This window comes from Carya illinoinensis, chromosome 9 (assembly GCF_018687715.1).
Source record: "Carya illinoinensis cultivar Pawnee chromosome 9, C.illinoinensisPawnee_v1, whole genome shotgun sequence".
NCBI lineage: Eukaryota > Viridiplantae > Streptophyta > Magnoliopsida > Fagales > Juglandaceae > Carya > Carya illinoinensis.
In genome coordinates, this window is record NC_056760.1 from 32649383 (window position 1) to 32658931 (window position 9549).

A 9549-nucleotide genomic window follows, 5' to 3' on the forward strand; every position below is an offset into this window, starting at 1 on the left:
TATCCTCAACTCAACAAGATTCATTCCTAAATCTACTCAACTTATATCCTTAAATCAACAACTAGCCATTGCTTAAAGTTTGGTACCGAGAATGACCTTAAACCTGCTAAGAATCCATTTCCAAAAGTCTACGAATCATATAGCCTCAAATTCAATCGTATTCAATACCAACACAAAATCTACTATTTCCAACACCCTGATGGACCTATATCTTTCGAATCGTTAAAAATCATTTCCTAAAATCTGCTACTACAACCTTGAGTTAACAATAATTATTTTCCAAACTAGCTCGATATCTTCAATCCTCAAAGAATTACACGAACTAGATCATTACCTCCAATCCTCAAAGAAATCTACTCTAGAAAAATTTTCATATCAAGAACTCAACTCTAATCAACCCTATTTTAATGGTTACAAACTAATCACTCACTAGAGTAGATCAAGCTACAGCACTAAGTCTGTAACACTAAGAACTCAATTCTTATTATAAATCAGTCCTTCAACTCTGCAATTCTAAAACCTTAAATCAAATAAGAATCATCTTCTAGAACTTCTAAGATCAATGAACTTACCTCTCATAATAGAAGAATCGACTCCCAAATCTTTCAAATTCTAAAACATTAATAGATAATAAATCATTTTCTGAAATTCTCAAGATTGGTGGCTTTAATCCAAAACATTCACCTTAAAAGCTTGTAAAATCTAAAGCCCCAATTGCCACCAAATTACTCATCTGAATCACGAAATCTAAAACTCGAAATTTAATTATTTCCCCCCAAAGCTTGTTGAACCTAACACCTTAATTACTATAAACTTATTTTCCTAAAATCTATAAGGCCCCAAACTTTAAAACTTTGCTGAAACTTCATAAAATCTATCCTTGAAATTTGTTGAACTTACAACCTACTATGTTATAGACCATTTCATAAACTCCACGGAACCAAAGAACTCAATTATTCTACTTCCCTAAAAGATCACCCAGATCATGCCATTCTCTCTAAGTCTCGATAATATATAAAAAAAAAAAAAAAAACAAACCACACAAGGTGTTCATCACGAAAGATTAGATTAGACCCATACCTGCCATGACTCTAGCATTCTGAGTCTCCGTAACCTCGCCTCCAACGGTACCAGGAGTCACTGCGTACATTTGAGCCCGAGCTAATTGCCTCTAGTTAGTTCTACCACTGCGACGAGCTCCACGGCATTCTTGAACTCGACTAGGGCACTCACAAGCAAGATGCCCCATCTGATCGCATTCAAAACATTGGTTACTACCCAGACGACACTCGCCTCCGTGAGCTCTATTACATCTTCCACAAACTGGCACTCATCCTCCCATACGCACTCCCGAGGTTGCTTGTGGTCGAGTCCCGGTCCGCTGAACAAACTTTTAAGGCGAACCCGAACCCGAACTACTTCCTTCACCAGTAAAACTCCGCCTCTTATGTCCTGGAGGGGAGCCCATACTCAAATTAACCTCTCGCTCTGCAAGAGTGGCTAAGTCAACCAATTCCTGAAAGTGGCAATCCGGTGGTAGACTACCATTCTGCATATATCAGGATGCAGACCCTCCTAGAAACGCTCGGCCTGCATTTCCTCAGTGGCAATGAGGTGGGGAGCGAATCGCCCAAGTTCTATAAATCTTCAGGCGCATTGTTCCACGGTCATACTCCTTTGGACCAAGCTTGAGAACTCTCTTACTTTTTGCCACCTCACAGAAGCAGGAAAGAACCGATCATTAAACTCTTTCTTAAATACCAGGACACAGCGGCGAAAGACCCCAATTCTGACTCCAGCATTACCCTTTTTGTATCCCACCACTCAGAAGCAGTGCCTTGCACCAGATAGCTGGCATAAAGTACTTGTTGTACCTCAGTGCAACCACATACTTCAAAAGTTCTTTCTAAATCTCTGACCCACTTTCCAGCCCGAAGTGGATCCCCTTCTCTAGTGAAGAGTGGAGTTCTATGCGCTAGAAAGCCCTCATAGGTACATCCAACTTGTACCACTCCACTAGGCCCTCCTTGTTATAGCCAATGCCTTCCTTACTGTGGCCAAGGCCCTCCTTGTTGTGGCCTAAAATGTTGCTGCATGAACTCAGCCATTTGCCTTATCGCTTGGGCTATAGCATCATCTCTCGACGTATCGTCCCGAGGCTCTTGAGTAGACTTTCTTGGCCTCACCATCTTCCTGCCACAACACAACATTTGACCTCCTTTAAGAAAAACAAATAAAACCAACATAAAATGAAAAACCAAAACCAAACCACATAACAAGAAATCAAAACATACTAGCATGCAATAACACAACTAAATAAATAAATACAAGCAAACTAGCTCAAATAAATTCAAAACAAATAAAACAAATCAAATAGCAACTTTACTTAAAATAAATTTTAAAACACAACTTTAAAAAACATTCTGGTACTACCTACAGGATATGTGGTTCTACCCAGAGCCGAACCTCTCTAATACCACCTGTGACGCCCCCAAATCCCACGTACGGACACGGAAAAATCGAGACATCCAGATGATGACATCACGGGTCACCACCCTATCGCCAAGTGCCAAGTGTGTGTATAAGCAACAAATGTGCAAAAGAAAACACGCAGTGGATAACGAAAGAGTCTTAACTAAGTACCATAATTTTTCTTTGTTAATACAAAGCCGTTCAAATCATACATAATAAATATTACAAACTACAAATATAGTTTTCAACCCAACAACAAGGCATAAACTTCAACTCAATACTCCGGCGGAGCCACATCCTCGGGCTCAGCCTCCTCCTCCTCGATCTCTGCATCAAAATCTATGGTACCAAAATGGTGCCGCAGGTAAGTAAAGATCCAAACGCCACAAGATAAAAAAATATTAAAACTCAAACAATATGCATGAAAGAATGCAAATGCACATATCCCATAAAGCTATATTTTTCCACGCACGCCAAAATCCCGTTTTGGCCCAAAACATATCCTTTAAACATAACCTCGCCATTATCCCCAATAATGGCCCAAAAACCATACCATCAGAGCACTATAGGCGGGAATCGCAGGCGGGATTCTACCACCGTCCCTACTTACCACCATCCCTACATGTGCACCGTGACGCCGGACAAAATAGCGATTATCCTGCAGGCTAGTTCCAAGAGATGATTCATAGGAGAAAGATCACCTAAAACCAGAGAGAAAAGTCTCTAGGGTTTAACAGAATATTATAAAATCAAGCAATGATCAAAATTAGTCCACAAGCCGGACTGTTATAGCCAAAAATTGTGTTTATCCGAATTTTGCCAAAAATAGCAAAATCTTAGAAATCACTCTAAATTGAAATTCGAAATAAAATAAACAATCTGCAAAAAATCTGGCCCAAATCGAATTTAAAATGACTTCCTAACTGACAAGCGAAATATTACCATAAATAGTAAAAAATAACTAAAACTAGTGATTCAGAGGGAAAAACAGCAGAATTTGAGGTCGAAAAAAAGGCATATGGAGCCATGCTCAATGTGGATAGCGTGCGCGCCGAAAGGAGGCTGGAATCACAGGCGAGAATCGTAGGCGTGCACCATAGGTGGGAATCACGGATGAGATTCTACCACCATCCCTGCTTACCACCATCCCTACGCCACATGCACCGTAGGCAGGAACCACAAGCGGGACTCTACCACCATCCCTGCGCATACCTCTGACTCAAACTAGTCAATCCAATCGCTCACATATTCCACAAATCATGTCTCGCTTACAAGCCCAGTTTTCATTTTACAAACACGTGTACATGCATGCAACTACACGAAAACCTAGTTTTCCCTTTTTAAACATGAACATGCGTGCACTATACAATGCAAACATTAAGGTACAAATATCTCAAACAAATATCAACATCAACCAAACAACTTCGTCCTCAATCCATCCGACCCCCGAACGCTTCGGACTCAGTCTGGAATCAACCAACCAGTCCAATAATTTATTGTAAGAGTAAAAATATATTTAAATCAAAAATAGAGTTTGGAAAATACTTACAGCACTATAAGATATTTTTTGAAAGCTTACGACGTTGCAAACAGTGGAAAAAAAGTAATGTAACAGTGTATTTTACACTGTGGCCTTGGGTAATAAATTACCCACTTTGGAATGGGGACAAACCAAGACACTAAATTGATAGGGAACGGTCTAGGGATTTTTATGAAGCTAATGAAAGTGAGTTTTGGCCGTGGATGGCGGTGGAAACGGCAATGGAAGTGCAAAAAGGGGCTGATCGGAGTTGAGCTCGTGGGAGCTGCTCCGACAACGGATCGGGACCGAAATTGAGTGGGTTAGGTCGGCAAGAGGTAGGGGGTGAAGTTGTGAAGAGGTGGTGGCTGGAGGTGGAGCGACAGCACTGGAAACAGCTCAAAACCGTGCGGAAAGAGGGGAGTCGGAGGGTGGTGGCTGTGTCGGCCATGTCGGCCGGCGGCGGCGGTTCTGGGTGGCTGGGCTGAAAGGTGAAGGGGATAAGGAGGAATAAGAAAGAAGAAGAAAAGAAAGAAAAATAAAGAAAAAGGAAAAAAAGAAAAAGAAAAGAAAAAGAGAAAAGAAAAGGTGGAGAAAGAAAATGAGGTCCAGTCCTCACCTTCGGAGTCTAAAAACTGACCCGACGAAAACGATTTTAAAACCATAAAACGACTAAAATAAATTAAACACCACACCAAATAAAATAAAACCAATTTAAAATACAATAATTTAAAATAAAAGAGCTAAGATATTAATTAAATTAAAAACACTCATTTAGTGAAAATACACATAAAAACGGGGTATCACAAGGTAGGTCAGCTACTTCAAGATCTTGCCTCTCCTATTGGTTTCAGCTCTAATAATAAAGCAAAGCTTCTTGCACTTCTTAATGGTCTGAGGCTTTGTAAATCACTTAACATTTCAAATGTGATAGTTGAGGTTGATTCAATGGTGATTATTTCTTAGTAGAATAGAAGGCGTTGTGGTGTTTGGTACCTGGAGGATTATTGGAAAGAGCTTGTTGGATTGACTCATATTATTAATTGTCATTTTCAGCTTGTTTTCCAACAAAGAAATAAGGTGGTGGATTGGTTAGGTAAGGAAGGTGCCTCAGGTGCAAATTTAGTTTACCCTAGTAATTCTATCATGCCTCGGATTCTTAGAGGTTTGCTCCATTTGGACTTCTCTGGTTCTCCCTCTTTAAATGTCAGTAGTCTTTTTATTATTTTCGGTTATCATGTTCTAGTTCATAGGGCTTGTCTAGTGATTTTTTTGGTTTTTGGTCTTGTTTGGTTTTTATCCCATGGGCCTTGTTTGTTACTACGATTTTCCTTCGCTATAAGTGAAGGTTTTATTAATAAATTCAGGAGCAGGTCACTCGTGGACATGTGACTACCCGCTCTTTTTTTTTTTTTTTTTTTTAAAAAAGTCCAATTCAATTTAAGCAAGTCGAGTTTCAGTTTAAGTTATGTCAGTTATGCTATGTTGTATGTCAAGTTATGCTGTGATTGCTTATAAATTTGATTATGCATTCATGCTTTTGCTACTAGGCATGCATCATTAACCTGTGTGGAGGTTTTCTATTAACTTGCTAAGATTTGTAATCAAATCTCACTATGGTAGTCCCAACTACCATTCCCCCGGAATGGTAGATCTTGTTATAGGACCCAAAGGTGAATCGGGATTCAACCAACTGGACAAGGTCGACTGAGCAATGGTGAGATGTCAATGTTAGTATAGTAGTTAACTGAAATTACTACTTGTATTTCTGGAGTTGAATCTCCAATACTCCTTTGATCACAATCATTTTGGACTAGTGTTATGATCTCAGTTGTTTAATATGTCATTATGTATAAAGTTTGTTTTAAGTATTTAGGATATGTTCAGTTTGGTGCATAGTATTGCTAAAGAAAAAATTTATCCGCTATGAGTATTGCATAATGTTAGATGCATGTTAGGAATATTGCATCTTATATATCATGAATGGGGGTAGGTAACCTTGTGTTGCATGTCTCGCTTCAAATGTTCGTCTGATCCCAAGCTAAATTTGGGGGCATCACAAAGCTCTTACTAGCAAGTATGAAGAGTTTACTAATTGGAAGTTCTCCTTGAAGTGCAACGTTAATAGCAATACAAGAGATTGTATGTGGCACCCCCAACCCTCGCTTGGGATCGAGAGGTGACTGAAATGCCTAGACATGTAACACAAGGCTACACACCCCTCGTACATGACAGATAACATGCAATGCTCCTATTTATACTAGCAGTATGTAATAAACATTCAACGAAATATAATAAAAGGTCTAGTAATCTAAGCAATGCCATAGGCAATTGCATAGCACTTGGCACTAATACTTAAAACTTTTTCCCAAATATTGTCAAATCATCCATAAGAAACATAGTCATCAAAATATAGCAACAAGTTTTAATCTCCCAAAAACACAGGACCTTCCCTCAAAATATCTTGAGTCTCAAAATATTAAAACATTTCTCCTTATGGGAAACGGGGTATCAAATTCTATTCTCTATCATTTTTTTTTCTTCATGAGGGTTCATCCTTCACTCGCTTCTCCATAGCCTGATCCTTGGCCCCATTATTGAGTCATTGAAACTCCTCAATAAACTGAAGTACCCGATGATCTCTCGATCTATAGCCTCAAGATGCTCCAAAATGGAGGGCTCGGGCCTATTTATGTCCCTCTTAGGCATGATTCTATTCAGAGGAGCTGCTGTTCTCTTTCGCTTAGCCATCCGCATTGCCTTCTAATCCTGTTACACCTTCTATCATTCTTGGAAGGGAATGGTAGTGAAAACTACCACAATGAGATTTTGAAAAATCTTAATAACTAAATACACAACATACAATAGTTAACACAAGCATACGAGAGGTATATCATGTAATGCTGATGACTTGCATAATTTAGTATATTTTATCACTTCTTAAGTCTAAACTTTAGTCTAATTTTATTTATTTTTTGTTGATTTTAGGCTTCATTGTTATTATTTAAATTTTATTTCAGATTTGAAGAAGATGAAGATCCAAATTTTAAAAAACCCTATTATCTAAGGACTCTCTCTCATTTAAATGAAGATTTATCTAAATATGAGAGCGGGTCATCAGAACTATTTTGAAGATAAAGATCAAGTTGAAATTAAAAGCTAAAAGTTGAAGGAAATAAAAAAAGAAAGAAAGAGATTGGACGAAAAAAACAAAAGAAAAGGAGATGATGTGCATGTACATGGGCCCCTTTTAATTTTAATGGACCTTTGACTTGGTCTTCATGGCTGGTGACTTGCATAGTTTTCGGCATTTGCATGTACGTGGGGTGATAAAATTGGGAATTACTCATTTTTGAAAATGGGAAGGAATGGAACGACAATGTTTTGAACCTTCAGTTTGACTTGGTAAAGGAGATTCATGCAAGTTGGAGTTTTGATTGGAAGGAGAAAGAGAGTTACGGAGGCAAGAAGGGAATTAATTAATTTTTCTTTTGGCTGAGTTTTGGGACGCACAGACGGGAGAGAAGGATAGTGAATATTTTTCTTGTTTTTTTGAAGACGAGCTATGACTGTGAGGAAGAAGTTGCAACTGAAGGAGTATTTTTTAGTGTTTATTTTCTCCCATTTTTCTCAGAAAAATTATGGTAAATTCGTTTATGTTGAATTTTATTTTTAGCATTAGCTAAATTTTCTTTATTATAGGAAAACGATGTAATCTAGTTCCGAACTATGCTTGGTTTTCTATGTTAATTTAAAGTAATTCTTTCTTTGTTTATCTGATTTATTCTGAGTTTATTGCTTCTAATTAACTGGCCATTAATTTGATGATTTTAATCTTGTGATTTGCTATTGAAAGAGGGTATTATAGGATAGATCTTGAATATTTCGGCATAGGTAAATATAGAGATTGAAAGACTTTTATGAACCTATGTAGTGTTTAAATCATTAGTTTTATTGCTTTCTTGCTTTATTAATTTGCATACTCTTGTGTAAAATGATGAACAAGAATAATTTCCAATTGACTATTGAAAGAGGCTTTTGGATGAATTAGAGATTTGCTAATAAACAGAAAGAGTTAAATTCAACTAGTTAGATGGTTAAAGCATAGTGGAATTAGGTGAAATCGATTTCCTAGAAGTTTTCTTTCCCATTAATTTGATCTTTGAACATCATTTTTCTTTTCCTTTGTGTATTTTTCTTCAAATTTATTTTATTTTAAATTGCAATTACAAAAATCTTAGTGACTTCTCTAGATAAAATCAAGATTAGTATAATTTCAGTACTTGTCAAAAGTAAGTTACCAGTTCCTGAGAACGATACTCTTCTCATCACTTTACTATAAAATTACGATATTGTGCACTTGCAAGTTTGCATCGATCAAGGTTTTGGCGCCGTTGCTGGGAATTGGTTTACTCTTATTTTTTGCCAATATCGATACAAAGTAATCTTGGTTTTAATTTAGAATTTTATTTTATTTTGTTTTTATATTTTATTTTTGCTCTACAGGTGTGTTTTTTTCGTTGGATGCACTGTGCAAGATCTCATAATATTATTCCTTTTGATTTGGAGATTGAAAGAACTCTTAGATCATGAAGAAAAACTAAAATACTAGCCATGGCTGACGGATAACATGATGCACTGCCACGCACCTTGAAGGATTATGTACGGCCAGTTGTGAATGACAACTACTTGGGTATAAGACACTAGACCATTAATGCCAACAACTTTGAGCTCAAACTAACCTTGATTAGCATGGTGCAGTGAGCCCAATTTAGTGGATCGCCACTTGATGATCCCAATATTCATTTGGCGATGTTCTTGGAGATTTGCGATACTATAAAGATCAATGGTGTTACTGAAGACATCATTAGACTAAGATTGTTTCCTTTTTCTTTGAGGGACAAGGCTAGAGGTTGGCTACAATCTCTACAACCGGGAAGCATCACTAATTGGCAGGATATGGCTGAAAAGTTTCTTGCTAAATTCTTTCCACCTGCAAAAATAGCCCAACTCTAGAGTGAGATTGGTCAATTCAAGCAAAATGATTTTGAGTCATTCTATAAAGCGTGGGAAATGTATAAAGATTTGATTCGACACTGCCCTCAACATGGATTGCCAGATTAGTTGCAAGTTCAGATGTTTTATAATGGGTTAAATGGGCAAACTTGAACTATAGTTGATGCTGCTTCTGGTGGAACTTTGATGTCAAAGACAGCTGAGGGTGCAATTTCTCTTTTGGAAGAAATGACCTCAAACAACTATCAATGGCCAACTCAAAGAACTATGGTTAAGAAAGTTGCTGGAATTCATGAATTGGAGTCGTTTGCAGCCTTTTCAGCTCAAGTTTCTACTCTATCTCATCAGATTTCAACTTTGACAACCCAAAGGCACAAAGTACAGAATATGTTTGTGACACCCCGTTTTTACGTGTATTTTCACTGAAGGAATATTTTAATTTAATTAATATAATAGTTCTTTTATTTTAAATTATCGGATTTTACTTGGATTTTAATTGCTGTTGAATTTAAATTGTTGTTTAATTTATTTTAGCTTGTTTT

At 37.4% G+C, this 9549-nt stretch overlaps 1 non-coding gene across 1 annotated transcript; it reads right to left on the minus strand.

Moving 5' to 3' along the window:
- Positions 1-9000: 9000 nt before the first annotated feature.
- On the minus strand, positions 9001-9105 carry LOC122277861. Its single transcript, XR_006229171.1, has one exon. It is a non-coding gene; the product is annotated as a small nucleolar RNA R71 (small nucleolar RNA).
- Positions 9106-9549: the final 444 nt, after the last annotated feature.